The following is a 15,976-nucleotide window of genomic DNA, read 5'->3' as shown; positions in this document are numbered from 1 at the left end:
AGGTTGTGGAATCATGGGTGATTTTTATGTTGTTCTTCATATTTCATAAATTTTTATAAAACATAGGTACTTGTCTTTGAAAAAATATGATTACAAGGAGTCACTGTTTGGAAAGCTAGAAGAATGTATTGAAATAAACTCCAAGAAAGTTCATTTGAGAGGGGGATGAACGGGACAGCCATGGCAAAGACAGCTAGATGTTGCTCAGTATGTGTTATCCCATTCTTTCGCACTAATAGAACTCCTCACGTGTAGCAAGGAAAATACAAAGACTGTATTTCCCCAGCCTCCTTTACTGTCAGTATGGCCATAAGCAGAATGGGTCATGTAGCCACCCCCAGGAACGTCTTGTAAAGACACAGGAATAGTTCTTTGATCATCTTTCTTCTTTGTTTTTTCCTCCATCCTGCTGCCAGGAATGCAGAGGTGATAACTGGAATATTAGCTGTTATCTTTGACCATGAATTCACACATAGGGATGGAGGAAAAATGTGCTAGAAAGAACCTGGGTCTCTAAGAGCTTTGTAGATCAGAGCTACTAAACCAGTTCTGGAAAACCTACCTCTATACTTTTATGTGAAAGAGAGAGAAACTTCTATTTTATTTAGTTATTGTTTGAGTCTTGGCTACTTAGAGCTAAACTGAATTCTAATGGATATATAGCACCCTCTCTCTGCAATGTCTCCTCTCCCCCCTAAAAAAAATTAAGACCAGATCTTGAAAACAAAAATGATAAATGATAAACTGGGCAGATGATACATTAAAACTTTATTACAAAAAAAATTGAGAAATTCAAGAATCATTAAGGAAGTGTAAAAACAACAGTTTAAAAAGCCCTCTAAGAGGGCTATAAGGAGACTCTACCTAAAAAGCCTTTTTGGACTAACAGAGCTTTGCCTGCTTATACACAGCCAAAAACCACAGGCTATATCAGCAACTGGAAGTAACAGCTTCCAGCTAACCCTTCTGGAATCAGACGGCTGTCCCTGGCGTTTACAGGAATTTTCTGAATGTCTGGAAATCCAGTGGTGGAGACTGTTCCTGGCACCACTCTACCTTCACTGTACAGCGCTTATTAAAAGCTTAATTGGATGCAGAAAATGGCCCTATTCAGTGGAAAGAGTAGGAGGAGGGATTTATTAGAAATAAAATGAGGCATAGTCTAGCTGGGAGATAAATGCAAACGCCCTAAACATAACACTGACTGAGGCCAGTCACAAAGGCACGTCGTCAACAGCAGCAGTAGCATGGGAGGTGAAAAGTGAGCACAGCAGGATGGAGGTAACCGGGAGATGAGTTTTGAAGACAAAGTAAGTGATGCCAGAGTAAAAGGGAAAGAGGTAGATGGTGGGGAAGAGCCAGAAAAGAGCCTCGTGGGGCAGGTTAAGGAAAGATGAGGTTAGACGAGAGCAGGATGACTGAGGACAGAAAAGGCCACCAGACTCGGGTGCTAGAGCAGGGGAATCTTGTCCACTTAGTCACTGAGAGATTGCACCCCAGGCCCTGTGCTAGGAGCTATGAGGCATCAACGAAGATTGTCTTGACAACTGTGTGTGCATTAGACTGAGGTAGGGAAATTAAATTAAATTCAAGGGGACCAGTTAAAATGTTATAGTCTCCAAGTGTGAAGACCAAATAAAAAATTTATTCATACATTCAACTTATATTTATAATCATATTGATTTTTAAAAAGTAATCAGTAATCTCTGTCTCTATCTTTCACTTACTTACAAGGCACTGTTCCAGGAGCTGGAGACAGATTGTGAACAAAAGAGACAAGGTCCCTGTTCTCACAAGGCTCACAGTCTAGTAGGGTGTGGGTGGGATGCATAGGGTAAAAAAAAAAGCTAATACACTGCAAGGCAGAAGTGAAGCAAAGAGGTGCCATCACCAGAATTTATACTAGTGTGTCAAGGTAAGTGGGTTGGCTGCTAACAGTGGGCCACGGCTTCTTAGGTTGGCATCATCTCTGTGCTGACCTACCTCCTCGATACCAAGGGTCAGAGTCCCTCGGCTCCCTTCTGTCGCCCAATCCAGTTTGTATAGTCTGCAATATGGGGTAACCAAGCCACCAAAGGTGACAGCACCAACTAGAGCCCAGGTCCGGACCAATTCCCATACATTCAGAGAGAAGCTGAAATCAACAAACTGAAGGCAATTCTACTCTTTATTTATGTATTTGCTACCTGTAAAACTGCGCTCCATGAGACAGACCCAGTGTATGGCCTCAAGAACAATCTGAAATTTCCTTACAATTTTCCTGCATTAACAAAGTAAAACTGAGATATGAATATTTCAAAAATAACAATTTAGATTCATAAAGTATTATATGATTTTAACTTTTCAAGGACACTAAACTTACTGTCCAAACGATATTTGGTTTGGGAAGCCATAAAAGTTAATGTACTCACTGGGAGATGGAAGATTAGATGGCAGGAAACTAGTCTGAGAGTACTAAACAGCTAGTAGTGGTTCTCAACTAGGGGCGATTTGGCCCCCAGGGATGTTTGGCAATGTCTGGAGACATTTTTTGTTGTCATAACGGGAAGGGGGCTCTTACTGGCATCCAGCGGGTAGAGGCCAGGGATGCTGCCAAACATCCTACAAGGCACAGGACAGTTCCACCCTCCCCAACAAAGAATTATCCTCTCCCAAATGTCACTGGTGTTGAGGCTGAGAAGGCCTGCGCTAAAGACAGTGAGCAGAGTATAAAATTCACAGGTAGCAGTTGAGAACATGGCCACATAACCTGTGGTCTGCAGCCTTCCAAGTCTCAATGGGACCAAAACATGATACTCAAGCGACAGGGTGGTAAAAATGCCACTTTTGAGTAAGAAAACACTAACTACTTTCCTACACACTCTACCACTGTGAGCCATGCCTTTATATGAGCAGAAAGCACTGGAGGTTTCTGAAATAATGTGTCCTGGTGGATTTTTAAACAGGCAAAACTTTGATATTATTACTTCATCTATTAATTAGGATACAATGACTTCTTTGTTCTGGTTTCACTGCTGCACACTCTAATTACCAACTAATGGTGCCATGAAAAATAATTACACCCATGTGCCACAACTTCCACATACTCTGTGTTTTTCTTCACCAGATATACTCCCTGATTGTTGAAACTGAAGAACTTTGCTAATTCCCGTAACTATATTGTCACCTCTCACATGAAGCGTGAAAACTTTGCCTAAAAAGCTGAGTCAGTCCCCAAGAAGCACGTAATTATCAGGGATTCCCATATTTACAAGCAGCAGAGTGCAAGCATCCTGCTGTTTGAAGCAGTTGAAAAGATTCCACATCAGCTAAGGTTGAGAGGCAGGAAAGAAAACCAGGACGAATTCAGGGAGAGAGATGCGTTCTCCTGAAGGTAATTACTCCGAGTATGAAAGTAACTCAGCCAATCAACTTTTCTAGGCACAGAACAGTGGGATAAAGAAGACAGCGAAGTGGAACAGGTCCTTCCGAACAGGTTTAACAGGAAAGTTCTCCTGATGACACTGTTAGCATTAAGACTTGTAGACCCAAGGAGTCTCCCTGGATCAAATCTTCATGAGCAACACCGTTTGTTAGAGAACACACAAGAAAAAGGATAACAGTGTAAGTGTTCCTCATTCTGTTTTAAAAGAATGTATGGCAGGTAAGATTTTCTCTTGCTCTTTCATTTACCAGAGTTATTTTTAAACCTGCTCTTTTCCCCGCCGAGCTAACAAATCCATCCAATCATTCATTCAAATGACGAGCACCTGCTGGATGTTAGGGCCTGTTCTTTGAAGCCTGAATCCCTGTTCCATGGAGTTTATAATAGTCATGCATCACCTGATAGAGATACGTTCTGAGAAATGCATCGTTAGGTGATTTTGTCATTGTGTGTGTGTTTACGCAAACTTAGATGTGTACAGCCTTGTACAAGCCTTTGTATACCATAGAGTGTGCTTACACAAACCTAGATGGTACAGCCTACTACACACCTAGGCTCTATGGTACTGATCTTACGCGGCCAGTGTTGTATATGTGGCCCACTGATGGAAATGTTATGCGGCGCATGACTGGACTACCTACCTGATTCCACCTACACTTCTCTGCACGTTGCAGCTGTTTTAAACAGCTACCCAAATGCTTTGTGCAAACAAAATGACAACATTAAGGAAGCAAAAGTGTTTGCCAGAAGTTCATTGGAAATGCCAGGCCAATCAACATGTCACATGTAGTGTAACTGCAATTTTACAGGCTTGGTGTGTTTCTATGGCTAAGTTATAATGTGGAATTGTTCCTCATATCCGTAATTCTTCATAACCCTTTTGGCTTCTCCCCATAAATCCTTAGATTTTCTCTCACAGCTGATCTCATCTCTTTTTTAACCTGTCCCCACAGACGTTAACCTGTACCCGGTCCCTACATCTCCCACTGTCTCCCATCATTGCTACTTTCCTTACTGGATCCACATTCCATCTCTACTTATTCCCATACCTCACAGGAGGAGTGCTGACCTAGGGAAGATGCAATTATCAGACTGAAAGATCGGTTTATTCTTTCATTCAGTAAATATTTATTAAGTACCTACCATGTGCCAAACCCTGCCAGGAGCTGAGCAAGGCAGACATGGAGCCTGCCTGGGTGGAACCTGCAAACTATAGGAGACTGACAAGTGGTTGCATAAATACATAACAGCTGTGCCAGTAAATACAGGAGGGATGCTGGGCAGGGCAGGACCCCACTGGGCTGGGCGTTGGGAGACTTCTGTCAGGGTGCTGTATTTGAGGAGTCCACTGGGCAAAGTGCGTGGGGTGTGTGGTTGGTAGGGAGACTGGGATGGGAGAAATGTGAGACAGAGGAAACAGCATCAGCCAAACCTGCCACTATTAGGAACTGAAAGGAGAGCTTTGCGTGATAAGGAAAGCCCAAAGTGAGGGAGAGAGGGGACCAAGCCCCAACTGCTGGGCCCTGGGAGTCAGGTTTTTGATTCGTAAGTGCATTAGGAAGCTACTAAAGGGTTCTAAACAAGTGAGTGAAATGATCAGATTTGCTTTTTTTTTTTTTTTGAGGAAGATTAGCCCTGAGGTAACATCTGCTGCCAATCCTCCTCTTTTTGCTGAGGAAGACTGGCCCTGAACTAACATCCATGCCCATCTTCCTCTACTTTATATGTGGGACGCCTGCCACAGCATGGCTTGCCAAGCATTGCCTTGTCTGTACCTGGGATCCGAACCAGTGAACCCAGGGTGATCGAAGCAGAACATGAGCACTTAACTGCTGTGCCACCGGGCTGGCCCCAGATTTGCATTTTAATAAGACTGTTCTGGCTAGATGCTGGAGTACGTATTAAAATTCTCTTTAGGGTCCTCCCTTAGGTTTTCCATGGATTGTTCAAGTCCCCATGAATTTTTCTCCCGGTGTCACAAATTCCTTTGCACCACATGAGTTTTATTTACTCAACCAGCTAATAAGGGCTAGCCACAATGTAAAAACCACCAGAACTTAGAGCCTGCCTGTGGTCGACACCTTCCGCCGAAATATTGAGGAGGAAACTGAGAAACAGAGGCAGTCTGATGAATCCCAGCTCCCCTGGGCCGAGCTGGAGACCAGGACCAGGTCTCTGGACTCGTCCTCTGGGGTTCTATCCACGACCTCATTCTGCTAATAAAAAAGGAAAATATTTTTCTTTAAACCCCGTGGATGACTCACTGCAGAGAAAAATGATGGGATTTCCTCTTCTGAAGGGCATTAAAGCCAGATCAATCTAATCTGGGAGGGACAGGTGTGGCATGAGGAAAGGCAGGAAGAAGGAAGAGGACATCCAGGGAATGCAGGCTCTGATCTCGCATGCTGAGATGCAGAGCGCAAACCTGCTCTGTATTTGGAGCTATGATGGGAATAGCAGGGACTGAAAATGTCTGTGAAGCAATGACACCGATGACTCTGGCAGCTGGCAAGTGTCTCCATGGCGCAGAGAAAAAAGACGGGGCAACACGCTACTGCCAACCTTTCGTGCTCCCGGGGCTAGTCCCTACTTCTCTGCCCATGCCTGACCAGGGGCCCACTTACCTAACAACGAAGGCTAAAGACTGGGGGAACGTAGCAATATGCTCTGAAAATTCAAGACGGTCTACCCACTAGATGCTGACAAGCCAAATTTCGGGTCGGCCCCCCCCCTGGAGTCACCTGAGTGTAACTGTCTGCCTGCCTGACAAGGATCTTACTGCAGGTGGCCCTTACTGCCTGAGGTGCACACAGCATCTGGAACTCGGGAGACCGCGTGCTGCCTACTCGTTATTCTCAGTTGTCAGCACACATCAGATTAGCTATTTAAAGACAGTGTTAAGGGTCTATCTGTCTCAGAAACTCTCTTTTAGGCTCTCACTGTCCAGGTCTGGGATAATTTGAGCATCAAAATAATTTGATTAGGAGCCAGCACAGTGGCATAGTGGTTGGGTTCCCGCATTCGGATCCTGGGTGTGAACCTGCACACTGCCTGTTGGCCTATGTTGGGGTAGCGTCCCACATGCAAATTGGAGGCAGACTGGCATAGATGTTGGCTTGGAGAGAATCTTCCTCAAGCAAAAAAGAGGAGGATTGGCAACAGATGTTAGCTCAGGGCCAATCTTCCTCGCCCGCCGACACACACACTCGCACACGCACACACACACACACACAAAGTGATTAATGATAATAGCAGATTACAATCCAGTGAATAAGTCAGGTATCTGTGAGTCCATAATATTATAATAAGTAAATACAGTAGAGTGGCAACTAATAAGTAAAGGAGGAATTATGGAAACAGAAAATCACCATTTAACTACCATTATAACAGTGGCTGATTCAGCCAGGAATCATCAGAGGACGCTAAAGCTTCTAGGTAGAGACTTCCTACTGAAGAACAGGTCATTGGTGTGGTCTCAGCATACCTCCCACAAAATACTTATCAATAACAAAGGGAAAAATGGTGACTGCCCGGTGCAGAAAGCTGACAGATAACCAACCACCTGGGCCAGGCGATGAAGGCCAAGAGCATGTGCCCCTGATGTCATGCTCTGAGAAAAACACAGCATCACTCCTGTGGTGTTCCTGCCTAGAAGGCCTGGACTGAGTCTGGAAATGTCGATGGATCCTGCCTGATAGACATCCTACAGAACAATAAGTGTCTCTTTTTAAAACTGTCAAGCTTATGAAAGAAAGGAAAGGCTGAGAACTGTTCTAGATTGAAGGAGATTAAAGAGACGTGACAAAGGCGTGTCTCTACACACATGCATATGCACACACATATATATATATACACACACGAGATAATAACCATCCTTCAGTTGTGCCTTCAGCGTCTGGGGTACATGAGTGCAGTCAGTCACCAGGGAGCACAGCCAAGTCTCTGCCGTTGCTCATATGCAAATAAAGCAGCTTGTTTTCATCAGGGCTGATGTCTCTGCTCTCCTGTATTACATATCCTTGGAGGAATTTTACATTTGTTTGAGGTATCCCTGGAAACTCGCAGAGCTTCTCAAGCATTAATCTTGCAGATGGACATGCTGGGAGCCCCACGATAGAGAATCAAGTCTAAAAGCTCCTGATCTCTGTGACATTAAGTCTTCAACAATTTAACCCCGATCCAGCACCTCCCAGTTTCCTCCCCACCCTGAACCTCAACCTACCGAGCAACTTCCAAGCCTATCTCCCTTTGTGCATTCTGTTCCCTGTACCTGGCACGCCCTTCCCCAACCTGTTCTCTCTGTCAGAACTACCTGCATTGTCCTTAATGGCCCAAACCAAATATCCCACCCTTTGTAAAGTCTTTGCTTATCCCCAACTGCTCTGTCCTGGGAAGAATTGGTCACCTTCTTCCCTCCATTCTTCTAAAACACTTTGCCCATACATACTGTCCTCTGTGATGGTTAGCAGGCATGTGCCTGTCTTGCCCCACCAGGGGGCAGGAACCTAGCAGTATTTCTTTCTCTAACCCTCAGTGCTTGGCACACAGAATACTCAACATTTGTTGAAATGAAAAGCCCTACATCTAGGCATCTACTGATTAACAAGGCATGGCGGAGGAAGACATGTAATGATTAAAAGCAGGCACTCTGGGGCCAGACTGCGTGGGTTTGAATCCTGGCTCTGCCACTTTCCAGCTGTTGGCAAGTTAGATTCTAGTCCAACTATATAATGGGGAAAATAATAGACCTGCTTCACAGTGTTGTTGTGGACCACTTACAACCATGTCTGTGGCTTGCTATTATTATTTACTATGACTGAATCACCCTCTGTTGTTTGGTGAAGCATACAGTCCTGGCTCCCAGATGATCCTGGATCCCAGATGATCCAGAACTTCCCCTCACCATGAAGCTAGAGTTTGAGGTGTTTAGCAAATAAGTTTGCTAAAATCTTGAGGTCTAAGTGGGTCTCTGCTTCCTGGAGTGGATAAAGGAGCCACTGGCTGGGCCCTGCAGGGGACATGCACATGTACGTGTGTGCACACTGGGGCTCAGGGAGGGCAGAGTGTGGGTGCTGGTTAGGTATCGAGGGAGCCCTAGTCCAGCATCAATTATGCACAGGAAGAAGGTAAAACAAAACAAAAGCAAAAGTAGACAAACATCCCCCAACCTTTGAAAGTATACATGAAAGTATATTATAAGCTAAAATATTTCCTTCTCACAATAAGAGGACAAAGGTCTACACTGACTTTTCTAAACAATCCCATTCCTCTATCTCTACCGAAGTCTAAGAGTAGAGCATTCTTTAGCACACTGTGCAGAGACGTGCTTTAGAACCACCGAATGCATTCCAGGCAGTCATCCAGAATGGCTTGCCTAAATTGGGAGGAAGGTATAAGTTTCTTTTCATAAAACAAGAACAGGAGCTTTAAATATTTCCTAGTTCACAGACAAGCAATGTTCCTGGAATTGCACAATGCAGCAAGGAGGTCTATGTGCGTACACTGGGGAGGCTGGTGGGACTCCACGATTTCCAATGGCTGCTTCGACTCTTTCACCATACTTCACACAAACTTTCCTAATATCGCATGCCATGCGATCAAGTGAAGAAAGAAATTAACTGCAGCAACCGTCACACCAGATGAGCTCAGGCAGTCAGAGCCTACGGTCTTGCTCTCTGCTCTCTGCCCATTCCGTTCGGCAGCACCTTTCCAGTTGCAGCATAACACCTGACACAACCTAGCAATCCCCAAATGCCGCTTTCCTTCGCTGTTATCATCAGTTCTACTCTGGGCATGTCTTAAGAGTCCAGAAGCCAGGCTGCAGGTGAGCGGTTGAGGGGGAAGAAAGTGGGAAGGCTGACTGCTCATGGGAATGGAATGGGCTAAGTCTTAATAAAGGGCACATTGTGTTAAGGAGGCACGTGACATTACAGAAGTCTTGAGGTTTATACAATGGCCCTCTTCTCCAGTGTTCAGTGCCAACTATAAGATGCAGCGACTCTACCAAAATCGGTCTTGAAATAGCCAAGACGCCACGGGCACTTCAGTCCTTGCTCTTCACCAGCCTCAGGAGTGCTGCTCTCCAGTGTCCACTGTCTAATTTAAAGAACTGTTGCTGAAATGTTGAAATATATGCCAATACATAAATATGCTGAAATACAGCCTAAATTTGTCATCCATGCACAGAAGAGAACTAGCTTGGGGACTAAATGCTGTTTTCCAAACTTTCTCCAAAAATAACATGCTGCTGCAAGCGTAAACAGGAAAATGTGCCAGTTCAAAGGGTAATTTTGTGCCAAGCAGAGAAGGAGCACAAGCTAGGACTTTGGGACAGAAAGGGTTTTTCTAACAAAACAGTAGTTTTTTTTGGGGTGGGGGGAGCTGAAGTAATTGTATGAATCCCAGCCCTTGTTTTATAATGTTTATATAAGAAAAAGAAAACAGCTTTAAGGCATAGTGAGCAGCTCTCCATCAGAAAAACAGAGCTGAAAACAAATGACCAAAAATACATTTAACAACAAAAAAGGAAATTCTGGAATTTAAGTAAACCATAAACTCAAGAACTCAAACCTTAACATATACATACAACCTTTCACTCCCATGACAATGACATCTTTATGTTAAAGCCGTAGCGAAAGCCAAAATGTTCACTGAACCAAAAATCAAGGACTGAGTTATCTTTTCCAGCTTGTAATGAAAGCAAATATTTTTCATAACCTACAGAGCTTGAGTTTATATTTCACCAGCTCCCACCCAAACGTCATGCTCTCGTCTATTTTTCTTTTTTTGGGCTTTCTTACTCACCCACCCAGAAACAAAATAACTGTGATTTTCAGCAAGCAGGAAGCCAAGTCTCAGGCATGCTTCCCTCGGCGTTAAAGGGACAACACACTTTAGCAGGCACACAGCCCGGGAGCTGCCGCAGAGAATTTATTTATACCCATTTGGAATTTCCTGACCAACTAACAGCCCGCTGGCCACGGGTTTAATTCCAGGACTCTCAGCGGCAGTGAGACAGCAAAAACTACCAACGAAAGAAATCGCCAGCAAGAATCTTAACAATAACAAAAAAGAGGTGAAGACAGATCTCTCCCCTGCCCCTTCTAATTTTTCAAACAAACTATCCTCGTGCTCTTTAGACACATGAAATGCTAACCTAGAAATCCAACTGTAACCTTGTCAATTCCAGGAAGAACTGAGACAGAAGGGCAGCAAATGTTTCCTCATTCTTCCCGCTGACTTACTCCCTCCCGGCAACCCTCCAGCACTGAGAAGGCTCCCTGTTATAACTGAGCTCCAGCGAAGGAAATGATTTAGAATCACGCTGAACCCAGGCTGGGCTGGAGGCGAGAGCTTCCTTTTCTTGGCTATTCTTATTTAATGCAACATGTAATTTGAAGACTAAAGACTCTCCCATTTGTAAACTATAGACTCAAACTTTTTTTTTTATATTACCTTAAACATTTTATCCAAATTAGATCATGTGACTTTCAAAGACAATGAATTAGTTCCCAAACAAGTGCATTTTGGTTTAGGGTGATAACATCTTTGAGCAACCTTTTGTTTCTGTTTGAAAAAGTTAGTAAGAATGATATGTCTGTCTAATGGTTTAAATTCATTATCTCAAAAAGAAAAAAAAAAAGAGAGAGCGAGAGAGAAAAGGTTCTTTTAGACCTGGTCTTCACGTGCACTAAGTACACTGGGTAAATGCGGCTCTAGTGGAACAAGATTTACTGAACTCCGTCTACAGGGCAAACAAGCAAAGCAAGTTCTAAACAATGAAACAGAGATTAACAAAGATTAGGGATGATTCTAAACCGCCTGCTTTGTAAAATTCAAACCCCGGGACAGCTGCGTGGAGGGACAAGGTTTTACAAGAATCCAATGGATCTGCCCAGTTTAACTGGTTCATCTTAGTGCCCGCTCCACCCCTCGCTCCATTTACCTTCTCATTCCAACCTCCCGGTGCACACCTGGTGGCTGGATGCTTTAAAAGTGATTATCTTTGGAACAGATATTTTTCTGTGTGAAGCTACAAAGATGAAACTTTCTAAGGGGGTGCGGGACTCATTTTGGCTTGTTTTACATCAAATAAAGTGATTCAAAGAGAAATAAACTAAGAACAAAGTTTCAAGCACCAGATACTTTGAAATATTGGGTCTCAATAATTCCAAATTATTGTTTCCAACAATACGTACATTAGATAAGAGATTTGAGTTAGGCCTATTTTTTCCCCCTTTTTTTATACTTAAAAAAACTTATACTGAGATATTTACATACCATGAAACTCACCCGTTTTAAGTGTACAGTTTGATAAGTTCTAGTAAATGTATACAGTTGTGCATCCATCACCACAACCCAGTTTTAGAAAATGCCCATCATCTTTAAAATGCCCTTGGCCTGTTTCATCATTTGCTTTTAACAGAGAAATTTTCTTCTCTGTTACTTTTGAGAAAATTCTGGTATTATTTAGTCACATTATTATATTCCAAACTAAATATTAGTATCAAAAGACTTGTTCTTAAGAATTAAACTGAGGAAAGCATCTGAATGCAGTGTTTCTTAATCCTGCAAAAAAAATTCTGCTAAATTTTTATTTCATAAATATTGTGTTCTGGTAAGAATATAGCTTGTTCTTATAAAACAGTTAAGTATTTTGTATGTGTGCTTCTATGAAGGCGAAGTCTAGCAGAAAAAGTCATCGTATGCAAATAAATATCTAGTCCTTTATCAAGGATGACAAAAGTTGGGATGCGACAATGAACGACGGGAGCTCTCTCTGCCTGGAAACCATCAGACACAAAGATTCCCACTGTAGGGAGAAAGACACACCTGTTGGCCTTTACTCTCTTAATTTATGTACAAAAGAAGCAGCCAAACGAGATCTGGGAGGATGAAGATGTACTCAGGCTTTTTCCTCTGATAGGTAGGGAGCAGCCAGAAAAGGCGACTCCCAGGGCGAAGGGAAACCGGCTATGAGAAGACTTCTGTGGTACCAGCCGGCTGAGAACGCACCGCCACAGGCTTCCTCCCCTGGATGGGGGCTGCACAACCTGGAGACTGCCGTCAGGCATATCTGAAGCCACAGCTCTTCTGGGTCCTTACTTAACAGGACCACTGCATCAGGGCTTCTTTCCCAGAAGGCCTGACTCCTAGTCTAGAGAGAAAGCCAAAGTTGAATGAGGTACTGAGTGGTTAACAGGGAATTACATTTGGACATCTCAAGATGCGCAGTTCCTGACATACCCTCAATTTACCTTCCTCTTCCTACTGATTTCTTAACACGTTTCCAGGCCCACAGACACAGCACAAAGGCACCTGTGTTATCGGTCTCGCAATGGCCTCCTTGCCCTCATCTTTCCCCAGAGTCCACACTGTGTGCAATTCTTCTGGGCCTCCCTGTTCTGAGTGCTTTGTATGTTCATGAACTCATTTAATCTTCACGCGACCCTACAGGGATGTATGATTCTCGGCATTTGAGAGATGACGCTTATGTCGTCCATACTGCTACTGCTTTCTCGCCTGCTGTGTTAATCCTACATAGTCTTGAAAAGCCACACAAGAGGTACATTCTTTCCTCTAGCTCTCAGAGGCAGAAAGATGGGTAGGGGGAAAGGAGCAGACATTTCTGAAGGGGACGTGGGGGCGGGAGGAGGAAGAGCATGTTGTTTCAATGCTTTGGCCTGTACCGTTCCCTCCCTTTCTGCCAGGCCCCCTCAACCTTCTCAGTCAAAATTCTTCTAGTTTGCGAGGACCAGCTAAAATATTACTTCTGTCTGAAGTTGTCCATTATCCTTCCAGCCACTCCTCCCCTCTAGGCTCTCAGAGGGGCTCGTTTTTCCCTCTGTTCCCATCTGTGCACACATTTCACACCCCTCCAAACTCAGAGGACCTTTGTCCTGTTCATCTCAACCATTGCTGTGCCCCCAGCACTGTAGGTGTCCAGGATCCCTTCAGTCCGTTGAATTCCTTCCAGAGAAGCCAAACTTTGAGGGTTTGTTTCCTTTTAAAGAGCTGTATGAAAATGTCAAGACTCTGAGCCCACACCCTCATTTTACAGCCCAGGCAGGAGTGTGAGGCGCAGGGGTGACGTCCTAACTTCACTTTCCCATTCAAAGTGAAGGTGCCAAGGCTGGAAACTCCCAGAACAGGCACCCTCATGCCACAGGTTCTCAACCCTGAGACACAATCCAACCACCTGGGGCTGTTTCAAAAAATGCAGAGTCACCTCCCCACCCCCAGCCCAATGAATCAGACTCTCCGGGGTGGGGCCAGGGCCGTCAGCACTTTTTGAAGTTCCCCAGACGATTCTGTGTTGCAGCCCGGGATGAGAAAGGCAGCTTTAATCCACATGCAATCTGCAATTCAAAGTGTGTTTTTCCTGTAGGCTTAAAGGAAGCTGAGAGCCAAGTTGGGCGCAGCCCCTTAAGCAATTCAAGTACCCTGAGGGTCCAGATCACAAGTTCCAATAGTAAGTCCAGGCCAGTAACTGAAACAAAGGGTCCAGAGAGCAACTTGTCCCCTCCAGTTGACGGGAGCCCTGGAGAAGACACACCCAGTGATGCCAGATCCTTTGACTTTTCAAGAGAAGCTGAAGAAATCGGTGTTTTTACATAAAACTACCTAATTTAAAAAATCTTGGCAATTAACTCAAATTAAGAAAAAACCTTAGGCTGGTCAAACAGAACTACACTCGCAGGCCTCGGTGTGACACCGAACAAGGACTTCATGGTCTCCATTTGGGATCCAATTTCATTCCTGGGATCCATTTTCCAGCCCTTTCCTTTTCCCATTTCCAGGTAGTCAACTTTTTCTTTCTCATTTTAAATTGCAAGAGTCCTTGTTGGAACAAACTATAAAACATATTCAAAAAATAATTTTAATTCGGCTGCATATTAATTTAATCTCATGTTTAAATTTAGCTATATTACTACTGAGAGATTTCATTAAAAAAATAAAGATAAAGACAACAACCAAAACAGAACCTAGGATCCCTAATGCTATTTCTCTAGCAAGTAAACTTAAGGTGCAAAAACCCTACCCATACGTATTCATCATCTTAAAAAGAGACAGATTGAAAGCAGGATGCTCTGCTGTCCTTCTCCTGGAGGGCCCGGATTATTTCTGCTATATTGGAGACTTCCCCCCAACCCCTAAAGAATTCAAATGTCTTATCATGTTTCTTAACCATCCTCTCCTCTCAGGCTTGTGATGGGGTGTGACACGACAAGCTGGAGTGTCTAAGGAAACTACAAGGAGGGCGAAAAGCAGGTGGAGTGCCTTTCCACCTCACCAAGGCTCCTTCTCCACCCACCCCCAGCACAGCCTCGGGAGCTGACAGGACTTGTAGGGGATTACAAGGACAGGTCCAGCCAGGGCTTCCAGCTCTTTCGAGTCCTGTTAGGTGTGTACAGCGTTGGCTGTTGGAAGACGACTCCTCTTTTAGATGCCTGGATTAGAAGGATCTGCTCCTAAAACTTAATGTAAGAGATTTTCTGAGGAGAGGCCATAATCAACATGCGGAGGGTGTGCCCCAGATGAGGTGTGAGATTCTAGCCAGGAGAGTGAAATTAGGAAGAGGACTCTATGGATGTTGGGCCTATCTTAAAAGAATAAAAAAAAAAAAAAAAAAAAAAAATCTCTGTCTTCACTCTCTTACTCAACAAAGTGCATTTTACCAAACACATTTAAGGCTTAAAACTGGAGTCACATTGAATTTCTACATGTTAGGCTTTCTTTACAGTCTGGGTTGCCCCATGATTATTACTTTCATCAAATTTAAACAAGAGACTGTCTCACAATATATTTTCATTCAAGATTTGAAATCAACATTCAAAAAAGTGAAATGACAAAATGAATTTGGGGCATAAAACTAAATCAGGCAATTTAAACTAGATTACCATAGAGACCATAAAGGCTGTAAGTAACAGATAATAAAGACTGTTTCCTTCCTCCCACCTAAAGGGGAGGATAGATCTGTAGAGATCTTCGCAAGAAAACTGTGGGAGAGAAGGAAGGTAGACCAACTGGCCACACTCCCACCTCAGAGGTCACTAACTCAGATTCTCATCTGTGGTTTCAACCAGCCTGCCAAACCAGACTAGGTAATAAGCCTGAGTAGAGCTCCAACCCCTCTCTCTGGTTGGGTTGCTAACAATCAGTGAAAGAGCAAAGGAAGAGGCCATGGGAGCTAGAGGGAACTTTCCAAATGGCCTCTGCCCGTAATCCTCCCTGGACAACCACATTCTACTGGTCACCTCTCCCTGGAACCCAAGGCATTTAACAATTTCATTTTAAGCTCTACCTTAGAACACGTGATGGAGAAAAAGCAGATACTACAACTTCCAGTTAGTCGAGAGGTGAGAGGAGGAAGAAAGCGAGTGAGTGTGTGTGACTGAGTAAAAGCCACCTGTTCATTCAGGAAAAATATCCAGGTGAACAGGCTGAAGAAAACTGCAAAGGGTATAACAATATAAGATTGGCAACTGGCAGGGCTCAGTTCAATCCCACAAATTCTTAAGCAGGTGCTGTGCCTGTGTTGTGCGCTGTATT

General features: G+C 43.9%; 1 protein-coding gene across 20 annotated transcripts in view; it reads right to left on the bottom strand.

Moving 5' to 3' along the window:
* KANK1 (KN motif and ankyrin repeat domains 1) overlaps nucleotides 1–15,976 on the bottom strand; it is a 199,323-nt gene that overhangs the window by 33,391 nt on the left and 149,956 nt on the right. Inside the window, exon 1 of one of the 20 annotated variants that reach the window (XM_070590486.1) lies at nucleotides 10,233–10,370. The exons of 16 other annotated variants lie outside the window; for them this stretch is intronic. The gene's annotated coding sequence lies outside the window, so the exon portion shown is untranslated. Of the gene's footprint in view, nucleotides 1–10,228; nucleotides 10,371–15,976 lie in introns of those variants that run through there. 3 more of the 20 variants (XM_070590479.1, XM_070590485.1, XM_070590478.1) reach the window with 3 other exon arrangements.

The sequence above is a fragment of the Equus przewalskii genome, chromosome 22 (genome assembly GCF_037783145.1).
Source record: "Equus przewalskii isolate Varuska chromosome 22, EquPr2, whole genome shotgun sequence".
Lineage (NCBI taxonomy): Eukaryota > Metazoa > Chordata > Mammalia > Perissodactyla > Equidae > Equus > Equus przewalskii.
Note: the sequence above shows the minus strand (reverse complement) of the source record. Positions and strands in the feature narration are given on the sequence as shown.